Source organism: Rhinatrema bivittatum, chromosome 7, assembly GCF_901001135.1.
Source record: "Rhinatrema bivittatum chromosome 7, aRhiBiv1.1, whole genome shotgun sequence".
Lineage (NCBI taxonomy): Eukaryota > Metazoa > Chordata > Amphibia > Gymnophiona > Rhinatrematidae > Rhinatrema > Rhinatrema bivittatum.
Window position 1 is genome coordinate 76,751,036 of NC_042621.1, and position 15,597 is coordinate 76,766,632.

Consider the following 15,597-nt stretch of genomic DNA (forward strand, 5'->3'; position numbering starts at 1 on the left):
CTAAGGCAAATTGAACATATCTCAGCCGACCCAGATAAGTTTGACCAGAGTCAGGTTAAATCTAGCATGAAAGACCAAACAACAACCTAGTTCAATGATGACAAATTCCAGTCCTCGAGTGCCACAAACAGGCCAGGTTTTCAGGATATCCACAATGAATATGCATGAGAGAGATTAGCATGCAATGCCTCCATAATATGCAAATCTATCTCATGCATATTAATTTTGGATATCCTGAAAACCTGGCCTGTTTGTGGCACTCGAGTACTTGAGCTCGCCATCACTGACCTAGTTGAATCAGCCTTCTCTGAATCGCCACCAGTCAATTTATCTAAATATATAGAACTGATAAAGTAAGAGCATTTTGGACAATAATATGATAGTGCCTTACACATCTATGCCATGTTTATACTGCCTAGGAAAATATCATTTTTGTTGTTGTGTTTCAACAAAGCACGAGCAACGTTAAAAATGGAAAAGTGCCCAAACTGCTGGTAATTTATCAGCAGCAGCAAACTTGAGTGTTTTCAAGCTGTACAGATTCTTTTGGCATTTGCACAACTCCTATCTTCTTTTGGCACTTAAGCAAACAAAGTGTCTCAATATCAAGTATTCATTAAACAAATTTATTTATGATGTGTTATATCACTATGCTTCATGTAACAACCTACTAAAATGTAAGATTCTTTCCTAGGCTACATGCCAGCAACCCATTCTATCTGATGCTCTTGGAAAGTAAGAGGGCAATTTTTTAAATATCTACACTGCTTGCAGGTCTGTGGGTCGTTTGTTCATGCGAGATTGCAAACGATTTTTCAAAGCACAACTCCTTGCAGAGCTTCCCTATTCAAATTCAAGGGCCAGGCGGCACGGCAGGTACTTTTGTACCCACAGATTTTTGTACCTGGTTTGCAGCACTGTAAAGTTGGCACTGTAAAGAAGGCATGAGGATTTCATAAATGACATTCTTGAGTGTTGCTTGCTGGACTCACCTTATGGTATTCTACCTGCAGAGGGGGAGGACAATTTTCAGCTGTTGACTTTACTTAGGCAACTAGTTAGTTATTTAGGTAAAATCATTTGAAAGTTATCCTTGCCATGTTTATTTTATGTATTTATTTATTTATTTTATATTCTGCCTTTCAGCCTCTTCCAATGATGTTATAACACCCTACCTCATCCTGAACTTTTTTCCGCATGATTTTTGTTTTGAAGTCTTGGTGACTCAGTGACAAGTGGGAAGGACCTGGATTCAATTCCGGGGCCGACTGAGGCTGAGGATGTTGCAGAAGCAATATTCATATCCTACTTCGGGGGTGGGGTGAGGGGTGGGGAGATGAGGTTTCAGCCATCACTTAGTGGAAAAGTTTCTCCTAGGAATCCTACCCTCTAGGAGAACATCCTATCAAGAGGACTCAATAGAAGGGGGATCTGCTGGCTGCAAAGAAATTTCTTCACACATTTTCAATACTTTTTCTTGGAAAATAGCAGCAAAGGATTTGGCTGACAAACTAGATTCATCAAAAGAAGAATGGCTACTTTTGTTCAAAAAAACAGACATAATAGTATGAAACTCCCTGGCACAAATATTTGAAAAATCTTCAGCGTGCACAATGAAATCTTCTGCTACCAACAAATGATCAGAATTCAGTGCACAATCACCAATTATATCTTTTGCCCCTGAAAGAGAAGGTTTAGGCTGATCAGGCGGATTATATATCACTAGGATTGAAATTCACCTGACTTTCATTTTAAGAAAGATAGCATCAATCTCAAACATCTGTTTTAATTCAAGGCCAGTTAACTTCATAGATTACAAACAGATAACAACTATCCTCCAGTTCTCTAGCGCCTACATCTACAAAAATAAAAAGGTGAACCTGGGGGGACATGCCTAAGTCAAACATACGGTATCATCATCTTTGATCCAGTCCCTGTAATACAGAAAAAATGTATATCATATTTCAAATTCTTGTCATAAATCAGAGAAAATCTTTTAACCATAGAATGCACATTGACTAAGGCACATTTCAGTTTGACCTTTGTAATGAAGCTTTACATATGTTTAAGCAGAGAGCTATTAACCAGAGTCTTAGGTATAAGTTGTAGCTGATTGCAATACCTTCATAATGTACTTTATCTGAGATGACTCTTATCTCATGTCCAACAGAGACAGGCTCTTCCACCAGCAAACAACTCGTAATGTCAATGCTTAATAAAATAAATGCAGCATACCTATCAGAGTTCAAACATAAGAACATGCCATCCTGAGTCAGACGAAGGGTCCATCAAGCCCAGCATCCTGTTTCCAACAGTGGCCAATCCAGGCCATAAGAACCTGGCAAGTACCCAAACATTAAATAAATCTCAAGTTACAATTGCTTATTAGTTTTTTTGCAATTAATGGAGTTTTCCTCTAGGAACTTATCCAAACCTTTTTTAAACCCAGCTACACTAATTGCCACAATGAATTCCAGTGCCTAACTATACGCTGAGTGAAAAATAATTTTCTTCAATTTCTTTTAAAGGAGCTACTTGCTAACTTCATGGAGTGCCCCCTAGACCTTTTATTATCTGAGAGAGTAAATAACCAATTTACATTAACTAGTTCAAGTCCTTTCATGATTTTGTAGACTTCTATCATATCCCCCCTAAGTCGTCTCTTCTCCAAACTGAACAGCCCTAACTTTCTTAGCCTTTTCTCATAGGGAAGCTGTTCCATGCCCCTTATTATTTTGGTCGCCTTTCTCTGTACTTTCTTCAGTGCAACTATATCTTTTTTGAGATGCGGTGACCAGACCTTCAGACAGTATTCAAGGTGTGGTCTCACCATGGAGTGATATAGAGGCATTATGACATCCTCTGTTTTATCCACCATTCCCTTCCTAATAATTCCTAACATTCTGTTTGCTTTTTGGATCCCCACAGCACACTTAGCTGACGATTTCAATGCATTATCCACTATGATGCCTAGATCTCTTTCCTGGGTGGTAGCTCCTAATATGGAACATAACATCTTGTAACTACAGCAAGGGTTATTTTTCCCTATATGCATCACCTTGCACTTGTCCACATTAAATTTCATCTGCCATTTGGATGCCCAATCTTCCAGTTTCGTAAGGTCCTCCTGCAATTTATCTCAATCCACTTGAGATTTAATTATTCTGCATAATTTTGTGTCATCCGCAAATTTGATCACCTCACTCATCGTACCTCTTTCCACTTCACTTATAAATATATTAAAAAGCACAGGTCCAAGTACAGATCCCTGAGGCACTCCACTGTTTACCGTTTTCCACTGTGAAAGCAGGATATTTAATCCTACTCTTTGTTTCCTGTCTTTTAACTAACTTGTAATCCACAAAAGGACAAGCTGGCTAAAAAACAGAATAGGAATAAGAATAGGAATAAGGAGCCTATCTCAGAAACTTGCAAATGAACTCACAGGAGATGTAATTTTCAAAGGAGTTACACGAGTAAATATATATATATATATATTTACTCGTGTATATAAAACATTCTATTGCAGCAATTTCCAGAACCCCACTTCCATGTGCAAAGTGTATTTACATGTGTAAAACCCAGTTTAGGGACGGTAATTTTCAAACGGGTGTACAGGCGCACATATTCACCTGTGAGTTGGTGAACACCCAGAGACGTGACCATTTTATAACATATAAAATAGCCTAGGCGTTTGTACGTGTGTGCCTAATTTTACGCTTGTGCAAGCCCAGCAGCATAAGTCGACTTACAGATGCGCATATTTTATAACCGAGCATATCATTTGTGTGCAAGTTATAAAATACAGTAGTAAATTAGGTGGGCACCTATATATACACACGTATAAGGGGGGACATGAGCAGTTTTGAAAGTTATCCTCCTTAAACTGGATTTTACATGTATAAATGCACTTTATGAATAGAAGTGGGCTTTTGAAAATTGCTACAGTATATGCCATGGTATAAATCAATAGGTTATTATGTGTTATGCTCAGGCTTGTGGACCCTTGGCCGACTAGAGGGTGGTGTACCTTTCGGAGAGTCCGTAGGCTCTTTTGTCTGGTGGCGAGGCAGAACAGGAGACGGGACCAGCTGACCCTTGGCACTGGAGGCTGAGGCGAATACAGAGGCGATGAAGAGACGAGAAGAGGCGCTGTGTTCTTCACCACTGGTGGTCTGCGGTCCCCCCGGGAGGAGCCCATAGGGACCCGACCGCTGGGACTTAGGTGGACCTATGGAGGTCAGAGCAACGGTGCAAAGGCCAACTGGAGCTTCGCCCTGGAAGCCCGCGGTCCCCCCAGGAAGAGCCCGTAGGGACCCGGGCCGCTGGGACTTAGGTGGGCCCTTGGAGACGGAGTCTCGAGGGAGTCCTAGGTCGAGTGCCAGAGGGTCGTCGCTCACCAGTCCGAAGTCGTGCACCAGAGAATCACCGCTTGCCAATTCAAAGTCAGGAACCAGAGAATCACCGTAAGCCAATCCGAAGTCAGGAACCAGAGAATCACCGTAAGCCAATCCGAAGTCAGGAACCAGGAAGACAAAGCAGAAGCCAAGCTCGAAGAACTCACCGAAGCAAGCAGACTGGACAAAGCTCACAGGAGACGTTGCCAAGTCACTGGAGGAGCAGAGGAAGCTGCCTTTTATACTTCCTCTGCCCTGGCTGATAGAGAACAGGTGAGGTCATTAAAGGGATGGGTCCCTTTAATTCTGTGGAGGGGCGTGGCCTAGTGCTGAAGCATGGTGGCGGCCATCTTGGATTTCCTCCGTGGAAGAGAGATGCCGCTGAGAGGAAGCAGGACGGCTTCCCCTGCAACGGGCAGCGGGGCCCCGGGTCGGAGCCCTCCCCCGGGGCTCCCATGGTGCTGTGAGTCAGGTAGGGGGACGCGGCCGTGGGGCGCCACGGCCGCGGAGCACAACATTATGTATGTAAATGCACTTTAATCATGTGAATAGGCTTTTGAAAATTGCTGTAATAGTATGTTCCATTTATACAAACAACTCCTTTGAAAATTACCTCCAACATACATATTAGACAAAATAACAGGAAACTAAATGAAATGCACCTATATGTATAACTCTAACATTTCTCTTATCGAAATACGTGTCAGGCTTTTTGCCTTCTCTTTAAATGATTTAGAGGAAATATTATATTAGTAAGAACTAGGGATGTGAATCGTTTTAGGACGATTAAAATTATCGTCCGATAATTTTAATATCGTCTTAAACCGTTATGGAACACAATACAATACAGATTCTAACGATTTATCGTTATAAATCGTTAGAATCGTGAGCCGGCACACTAAAACCCCCTAAAACCCACCCCCGACCCTTTAAATTAAATCCCCCACCCTCCCGAACCCCCCCCCCAATAACTTAAATAACCTGCGGGTCCAGCGGCGGTCCGGAACGGCAGCGGTCTGGAACGGGCTCCTGCTCCTGAATCTTGTCGTCTTCGGCCGGCGCCATTTTCCAAAATGGCGCCGAAAAATGGCGGCGGCCATAGACGAAAAAGATTGGACGGCAGGAGGTCCTTCCGGACCCCCGCTGGACTTTTGGCAAGTCTCGTGGGGTCAGGAGGCCCCCCACAAGCTGGCCAAAAGTTCCTGGAGGTCCAGCGGGGGGTCAGGGAGCGATTTCCCGCCGCGAATCGTTTTCGTACGGAAAATGGCGCCGGCAGGAGATCGACTGCAGGAGGTCGTTCAGCGAGGGTTCCGGCGCCTCGCTGAACGACCTCCTGCAGTCGATCTCCTGCAAAATGGCGCCGAAAAATGGCGGCGGCCATAGACGAAAAAGATTGGACGGCAGGAGGGTCCTTCCGGACCCCCGCTGGACTTTTGGCAAGTCTCGTGGGGGTCAGGAGGCCCCCCACAAGCTGGCCAAAAGTTCCTGGAGGTCCAGCGGGGGTCAGGGAGCGATTTCCCGCCGCGAATCGTTTTCGTACGGAAAATGGTGCCGGCCATACGCGTATGGCCGGCGCCATTTTCCGTACGGAAAATGGCGCCGGCAGGAGATCGACTGCAGGAGGTCGTTCAGCGAGGGTTCCGGCGCCTCGCTGAACGACCTCCTGCAGTCGATCTCCTGCCGGCGCCATTTTCCGTACGAAAACGATTCGCGGCGGGAAATCGCTCCCTGACCCCCGCTGGACCTCCAGGAACTTTTGGCCAGCTTGTGGGGGGCCTCCTGACCCCCACGAGACTTGCCAAAAGTCCAGCGGGGGTCCGGAAGGACCTCCTGCCGTCCAATCTTTTTCGTCTATGGCCGCCGCCATTTTTTGGCGCCATTTTGGAAAATGGCGCCGGCTGAAGACGACAAGATTCAGGAGCAGGAGCCCGTTCCGGACCGCTGCCGTTCCGGACCGCCGCTGGACCCGCAGGTTATTTAAGTTATTTGGGGGGGGTTCGGGAGGGTGGGGGATTTAATTTAAAGGGTCGGGGGTGGGTTTTAGGGGGTTTTAATGTGCCGGTTTTTCGATTTTTCGATTTTTAACGATTTTTAACGATTTTTCACGATATTTTACCCCCCCAAACGGCAACAATACGATTCCCTCCCCCTCCCAGCCGAAATCGATCGTTAAGACGATCGAGGACACGATTCACATCCCTAGTAAGAACTATACAGTGTATGTAGTAAGGTTTTTAATATCTAATTAGATTGCACGTGTTGAATTTTTGCCAGTGTGCTATGTCTCTTATTTTATTGGATTGCAATAAAAAAGAATAAAGACTCCGATCTCGGTTCATATGTCATATCAAGGAAATACTGATCACAAAAAGTGAAAAACCACACAAAAAATGAAATATTTTATGCATGTAGGGGGCAGCTCACGAGTGGAATGAGTTATCATAATACTGTAGCTGTATGAAACAAGATTATTTTCCGAGAAAATTCAAGTAAAATTGATTTAATTCAATAAACTGCAGAGAAACAAATTCTGAAATCAAACTGTTTTGGGTGGACTAAAGAGAATATTGATTCAGTTCCCCGGATGCTATGACATGAAAGGGTCACATTTTTTATTTGGAGGGATCAGCTTGTCTTACCATTTCTGGTTACTATGATTGATGGACTATATACACCCATAACAATGGCTCCAAAATGTGCTCCTTGAAATCCTCAACTATGTCATCAGTGAATATTTATAAGATGCATTTGGTCTAAAAACAGATAAATGTGAATGTTTTTATTACTCTCAAAAACAGACCTAGCTGAGGGTCTCCGGAATTGCGTTTGGGATCCAGTACTAGCCTCTGATGTTTTCCAGTCTTAAAGTAACTTTTCATTACAAGAAAAAAACTGCAATAGAGAGAAAACGTCTGGGTGATTCATTGAGGAGCTGAGATCATCAGATAATAGGAAGACATTGTCTAATGATGGCAACTCCTGAAAGCCTATGCTGTGATGTTTTACTTTGCAGTAACAGAATTTTAAGACAAAGTATTTTTAACCAACAACCTGATCAATGTTGCCAAACCTCAGAAGAAAAAAGTGGTACTGCCTTTTCAAACAAGCCCAGCCCTTTTCAAAAGGAGGTGACGTTGTTGCATTCGATGGTCCACGGGCTAACCTCATGAATTGCACCCTTACTGCTTGCCCAGGACAGGCCGCTGATGCTACAAAGCCCCGCTGCCTCTCTGCATTCCGGGATGCTGCCCCCAGTTGTGGCGAGGAGTCACTAGGCCATCTTGTGGCTGGACACTGCTGATTCCACTACATCACACTCTCCCTTAAGTATGCGCACTCACTACCCTGCCATATTTAAAAGGCCCACAGCAGGAAAGTCCCCGTGGCCTGTAGAGATGATGTCACACTGCCTATAAAAAGGCAACTTCCCAGCAGCAAGATGCCTCAACAACAGATCCCACTACCTAGAGTGTTGCTTCAGCATCTGTCTTCAGCTCAACTTGTCTTCAGTTTAGCCTTGTCTTCAAGGATATCTGGTTCAACTTCGGCTTGACCTCATATCTCGCTTGACTGCTGCCTGCCAGCAACCACTGCCTGCTTCTTGACACACTGGACCGCTGCCTACTACTGACCTCTGCCTGCTTCGCAACATATCAGATTGCCACCAGCCTATGATCCTGCCATCCAAGGACATCCTCTCCTGCTCACAGCAGGGACCTCACCTAAGACCTGCTGACTCCGGCTTCTGAAGGCTCAATGTGAGTGGAACGAAGGCTGATATAGTTGAAGATCCATCTGGGTCTCTTCTTTGTGCAGGTCTGCCTTCTGATGGTGGGAACCTGCAGGACTCCTCCCTACATGTTGCGCCAATCCTGCCTCAGCCTAAAGATCCATGAATGCAACAGATTTCTGAGGCCATGGACCCGGTGGGCTTGTCCTCTCTGCAGGCCATTCCGGGCCTTGCCCATAGGCTACATGAACAGCAACAAACCTTGGAGCTCCTGGCTACTTCCATCGACTGATTAGCTACCTGACCAGTGCTGCGGTACTGTCCCTACCTGCACAAGCACCACTACCTCTCAAAACCAATCATGGCCAATTCCAAAATTATTAGCACCACCCCGATACACCAGGGACTCCAAGTATTGTCATGGACCACTATTCTCTAATGATGAGGCAAAAACCACCTAAATATTGTCTCTGCTGGTCAGATCTGCCCTAGCTTGGGCATCCCCCCTCTAGGAGAGGGCAGACCCACTTCTGCTCAACCTGCAACAATTTACAGAACAATTCAGGGTTGTATTCGAGGATCCAAGCTGGGTATCAACAGTGGCATCTGACCTGCTCCACCTATGTCAAAGCTCTAGAACCCTGGCAAAGTACACCATAGATTTTTAGATTGTAGTGACAGAATTCAATTGGCTAGAAGATAGTCTGATTGCAATATTGAAGGTTTCTCACCTAAAAGCAAGGACGAGCTTGCCACCCAACACCTTCCCCCTTCACTGGAGGAAGGTGTTGGGAAACTGACTGGGAAAATAGATCACTGGCTACAAGAAAGAGCTTGTGAATCCCATCCCACAACAAGGAGCGTTGCCTTGGCACCAAGGTTCCAGAATCTTCTTTCACCCCCAACTGCTCCTACTTCCACTTCGCCTACTTCAGGAGAAACCATGCAGCTGGAACATTGCCGCTTAGCCCCAGAGGAAATGCTTTGCTGCAGGCAGCAGGGCATTTGCTTATATTGTGCTGGCTTGCCCAATGTCCACTGATGTCAGGAAACCTCCATACCTAAGGTCTGGTGAGATTACCCTAGGCCTTACCATTCCTGCTCCCTAACTAGGAGCTAGGTTCCATATGCTTCTCCACTGAAGCCTTCATGGATTCTGGCTCTGGGGGGAATGATCTGTCCATTGGTTATCTCTTCCATTTACAGAGGCCTGCTCACTGCTTCCTGGCCAATTCATTCTAACAACAGCATCTATGATCTTATGCAGGGGCCTTTGACATCTGGAAAAGCTCAGCCTGCCATTCATCCTATTATCTGGGGGCTACTCTGGCTTCAGCAGCATCAAACAGAATTTATTTATTTAGATTTTTTTATATTCTGGATGAACCTTGGGGAGGTGTGAAAGATTCAACCAGTCCCTTTGCAAAGTAAGCTGCCTTGCTTAGTGAGGATCTATGAGGGGAGATACATTGGGGAAATATGGTTCCATTGTGCCATCTTTCTCAAAGAAAGAGAGATTGGAAATGCTGGGAAATGTAGTTCCACAAAAAGGAAGAGGATATTGTGACTGGTTGATGTGCTGAAATAGTGATTGCTGCTGCTCTGGACCAGTGGCAAGGTTCAGAAGACCAAAAAATCTCAACCTGCTGTTCACAAAATGTCTTGTGAATGTTTTGAAAAACAAGCAAAATTCTGCTTATAAAAAGTAGAACTTGAGGGGAAGGATTTAGCATAGTAGGATACTCCTGCTTCTTGGGTTATGGTACAGTGGCATGAGCCTTCATTTGCACTACCCAGGGTTTCTCAACATACTATAACCTACACTAAGCCCAGTCATTGCAGTGATAGAGCTTGAATGGGTCCACAGATCATAACTCCCTCTGGACTATGGTATGCTTATGCCCTGTAACCATTAAAATGAGCTTTACTAATGAGTGGTTAAAGTCTTTTTCAGCACTGAAGATTAGACATGTTGAAATTCAGTGAAGATAGTTCACATATAATATAAAATGATTAGCTAGTTATCACTGTTCTTCATAATATCTTGTGTTATGTATCACAAAATTATATCCAAGCTATAAATAACTTTTCAAAAAATTATAATAATAAAGTAGCTAGAATGCTCAGTGTATCTATATTTCAAATCAATAAACATTCATTGTTGTTTTCTTTGCTCCATGATATACTGTAGATATATGCTGACTCTTTGGATTCATTGAAGCAAGGTGTAAATGGAAAATGTCTACAGTAAAAATACAGATGCGGTAGTCAATTTAACCACTGCCACCTTATGTTATTCACTAGACAACCATATAAACAGACTCATTGTATTCCTACTGAATTTTTGATGGCTCTTACAGAATTGGCTTTATGTAAAAATGTTTTGTATTTCAAGATGTTTGGTACAAGCAGATTCATGGCACCGCCATGGGGGCCACCATGGCCCCCAGCCTGGCAAATTTGTATGTTACGTCGTTTGAGGAACATTTGTTTGATGCTGTGGAATTTCGAAAAATGTCGAATTGGACTCGTTATATCAACGACATATTCTTTTTGTGGCATGAGGATAAAACTTATTTGATGCAGTTCAATCATTGGATTAGCATGTTTGACAGGCACCTTCAATTCATGATGACATTTCATACATCCAGTATTAATTTTTTGGACATCCATATTAAGAAAGATGGGGATAAAATTGCTACCAGCTTATATAGGAAAACGTGTGAGAAAAACACAACAGTTTTCATCCACATCATCTGCAAAAGAATTTACCTATAGGCCAGTTCCTACGGCTTAGACGGCTTTGTAGCTCGAGAGAAGAATTTTTTAGTCAAGCTGAAATCCTGTCTTGTAGATTATTAAATCGTGGATATCCTACTAAATATAATAAAAGAGCACTTAAACATACCTCTAATGCTGAACGTCAGTGGTTATTGCTCGATAAAACATCGGAGGATTGTCATTCTCCATTAGTGTTATGGAACCCTGCCCGTGGAGCTAACTCCCGCAAGCAGGCTGCACTCACCTTCCCCCATGCTGATTTCTTCTGCCCGACACGGCTGGTGCCGCCGGAGTCGGGCCTTTAGCACAGCCAGAGCCGCGGACACGAGTTCATCACGTGGCCCGGTGGCCGCCCACTTCTGCCTTCTTCACCGCAGACTTTTAGCCCGAGTGCAGGAGATTGCTCCAGGACCCCCGCTGGACCATCAGGGACATTTGGCAAGTCTTGGGGGGGGGGGGGAATCAGGAAGGTGGGGGGGTTTATTCGTTAATGATACGTTGCATTCGTGGGGGTTCACCATACGTTTCAGAACCCCACAAATGCAACGAATAGGGACCTATACATTGCGGATTGTGCATTCATTCAAAACGAATGCACAATCCCTAATAAGAGGATTTAGATCTACTTTATGAGATCTGCCAGGAGCTTCTGCACTGGATTGGCCGCTGTTGGCGACAGGATGCTAGGCTCAATAGACCTTGGTCTGACTCAGCAAAGCAATTCTTATGCTGATACTTACAGCAAAACAAGGAGTAAAATGATGCCTCAGAAATCACAAAGATACCATTATTGAAAGATGTTCCACTGTGTAAACAGTTTTCAAACTATATTGAAGATCTACCAACATTTTAATTACAAACAAATGCTGTGCATTCATATACCAATTAATGTTCTCAGCAAAGGACTTGAACTGAAGATGGAGTGTTCTAAATGAAAAGTACTGTATGTTACATTACTCTAAATGTTTTTTCAGTATATAAAAGTAGAGGCAAAGTTAGCAACATTACATTAAATATAACAAAATAAACTAAAATCCTGCACAGAATGTTTTCTTTAACAGTGTGTGGTAGAGAGAGGTTTATGAAAATGTACAGTTTTTAGATAACCAAGCATAATGGTTAAAAATTGTTGTATCCTTACTGGAAGGCATCTATATGATACGACTTCCCAAACATGTCAACAGAAATCTTGTCCTCAATAAACAGTACATTCATAAGATATATTGGAATATAACGGAGGCAATTCATGCAAATATATCTGATACATGTTCTTTGGCATATCCTCAGAACCTGTCCAGCTATGAGTTTCTAAGCATAGGTTTGGGAATCATTGTCTGAGGTTAAGGATATCTGAAATAATAACAGCCATAATAATGAAAATAAAGAAAAATGCATGCTGTGTGGCTGTAAAACAAAATGGCCCCTGCACAGTTTTAAAACCATGAGCCAGTGAGGCAGGAGCCATTGGGGATTGCTCCTGCTCTTTTCTACATTGGAAACCCCCATGGAAGTGCTAAGTGTGGTCCGGGAGAGTGGTGAGACTTAACTAACGGATTGGGGGGGGGGGGGGGAATTTCAGTTCTTTTTTGACTTTTCCAAATGACAGTCAACAAAAAAAGTTTGGGTTTTTTTTGTTTTGTTTTGAGCAAAATGAAATGAAATACGAGTGGCACCAGTATTTTTTTGTCTGTTTAAAAGCATGATTGGGTATTTAATTTTAAGTGTTATTTTGTTATTATTTTATGATTTCTTCTTCAGGGATATTGATATCTCAGGCTCATAGATTGAGGTGGTTTTGGGAAGAGGAAGATATGGGGTTTTACCTGTACCATTTTCTAGTACAGAGAGGAGGAAATGGTTATTTTATCTTCCTAGAGTAGATATATCTGATTTGGTAGTCTAGAATTATATATAGTTTATATAATTGCTCAATCAGCTAGAAAGAAGGATGTTGAATACCAGTTGTTATTGCAGCATACATTAGATATTTTATTTATAACTGAATCTTGGCCATCAGTCACAGATGTTATCTTGTTAAAGAATCTATGTGCCCCCAGTTACATATATGTAGGAGTAGCTCATGAATTTAAGCATGGAGGAGATGTTTTGTTAATATTTAAGGAAAGTATTCCAGTGATTAAGTTGTTTCTTGAATGTCTAAAGGGTTGTGAATAGACGTTAATACATATATATTCGTGGGTTTTCTGTTTACTGTCTATTTCCTCTGGTATGGTTGACTCTATTATGGTTATGTTCTTCTCACTATATGTGAAATAAAATGAGATAATAGTGTTAGGAGATTTTAAATTGCATTTTGATGATAATAATAGGCCTTTTGTAAAGGATTCTAAGCATTTGTATTTATGTCACTGGTGGGCATCACTTAGTGAAATCGCCTCTAAGTCGGTTTGGTATATATCAGATCTGATTTTAGTGTCATCAGATCATAGCACAAAAGCTGTTTCTTCTATTGGGAATTTTTATGCCCTTGGTCAGATCATCATCTTTTGAAATTCAATTTGTAGCTTGAAGAATTAGGATCACAGAGTGAGTAAATCAGTAAAAAGATTAGATTAGAGCCAAATAGCGATTTATTGTTGATTTTATGGAAGGCGTCTAAGGATGAGGTAAATTCAAATTTGCCAGATGAAGCAGTAGATTGTTGGATTGATATATTTAAAAAGTTTTATAATATAATTCAATCAGGAAAGATTGTTAAAAGGATAAAACAAAATCATTATGATCCTTTGTTTACAAATAACTTAGTAGTGCATAAGAAAAAATTGAGACTAATTTAATATAGGTGGTGACAGCATAAATTAGAGGAAGATAAAATTTGTTACCATGTGACCTTAGCCTATAGAGCTTCATTATATGCGGTTAACAAAGATTATTTTCAACTAATATAAATAACTGCAAATAAACAAAATAAATAGGCCATTAGAATTATTTTCAATAGTAAATGAAGCATTAAAGTAACTAAAAAATGACTTCATTAAGAGACCAGACAGTGATACTTTGGCTATATTTTATCAAGTGAAAATGAGTAATTTGAGAAATGAACTGCTTATACAGTGAGAAATGTACGGTGAGTAATTTGAGAAATGAACTGCTTATACTGGTGAGGATTGGATGTTGCTGAACTCTGATGTTGATAGGATGTTGATGAACTTTGATGTGTCCAATTGGGAAAGTTTTACTTTAATTAATTCTGTCAGAGTAAAATAGATTGTGGCTCAGATTAGGATAACCTAAGCAACAGGCAATATAGAGTAAAAATAGGAAACAGTGAATCGAAACCTATCAATCTGACACAAGGCGTCCCTCAAGGTTCCTCCCTGTCCTCCACTCTCTTTAATATTTACCTCCTTCCTCTCTGCAGCCTCCTTTCCAAGCTTGGTCTTCCGCATTTCATATATGCAGAAGACGTACAGATCCTTATACCCATAACTGAAACGCTATCCAATGCCATGAAAACTTGGGAATCGGCCCTAAATGCCATCAGTTCCCTTCTCTCAGACATCTCTCTGGCGCTCAATACTGCCAAAACTGAGCTATTAATCATCTCTCCCCACCATGCCAACCTGCTTCTACCCCTGCACAATACACCACACTCCTGAATCACCTTTTCTCAACATGTCCGTAACCTCGGGGTCACTCTGGACAATCAGCTCAATCTAAAAATGTTCATCAATTCCACCTTAAAAGATGGATTCTTCAAGCTTCATACGCTAAAAAGGCTGAAACCCCTTCTGTATCTTAATGACTTTCGTACAATTCTCCAATCTACCATTTTGTCCAGGATAGACTACTGTAATGCTATACTTATTGGCCTACCCAAAAATACAATACAACCTCTACAGATTCTCCAAAATGTGGCAGCCCGTATGCTTACCAATGCCCACAAAAATGATCATATCACCCCCGTCCTCAAAGAGCTGCATTGGCTACCTGTCACATACCGGATAACATATAAAGCCCTCTCTATCATCCACAAATCCCTGCACAATGAAAATATGTACTGGTTCAATGAGCACCTCATTTTTCGCACCTCCTCCAGACCTACCAGAAAACAGCACTTGGCAACTCTACATACACCCTCACCCAAACATACAAAACTTATGATCACCAAGAACCACGCCTTTTCCATCACTGGTCCTCTCCTTTGGAATTCCATGCCCGCCAGTCTTCATCTAGAAATATGCCCAAAACAATTTAAGCAGAACCACAAGTCTTGGCTATGGGGCGGATTTTAAGAGCCCTGCTCACGTAAATCCGCCCGGATTTACGCGAGCAGGGCCTTGCGCGCCGGTGCGCCTATGTTCCATAGGCCTACCGGCACGCGCAGAGCCCCGGGACTCGCGTAAGTCCCGGAGTTTTTCGAGGGGGGCGTGTCGGGGGCGTGTCGGATCGGCGCGGCGTTTTGGGGGCGGGATGCGGCGTTTCGGGGCGGGCGTGGTTTCGGCCCAGGGCGGTCCGGGGGCGTGGCCGCGCCCTCCGGAACCGCCCCCAGGTCACGTCTCGGTGCACTAGCGGCCCGCTGGCGCGCGGGGATTTACTTCTCCCTCCGGGAGGCGTAAATCCCCCGACAAAGGTGGGGGGGGTCTAGATAGGGCCGGGGGGTGGGTTAGATAGAGGAAGGGAGGGGAAGGTGAGGGGAGGGCGAAAGCAAGTTCCCTCTGAGGCCGC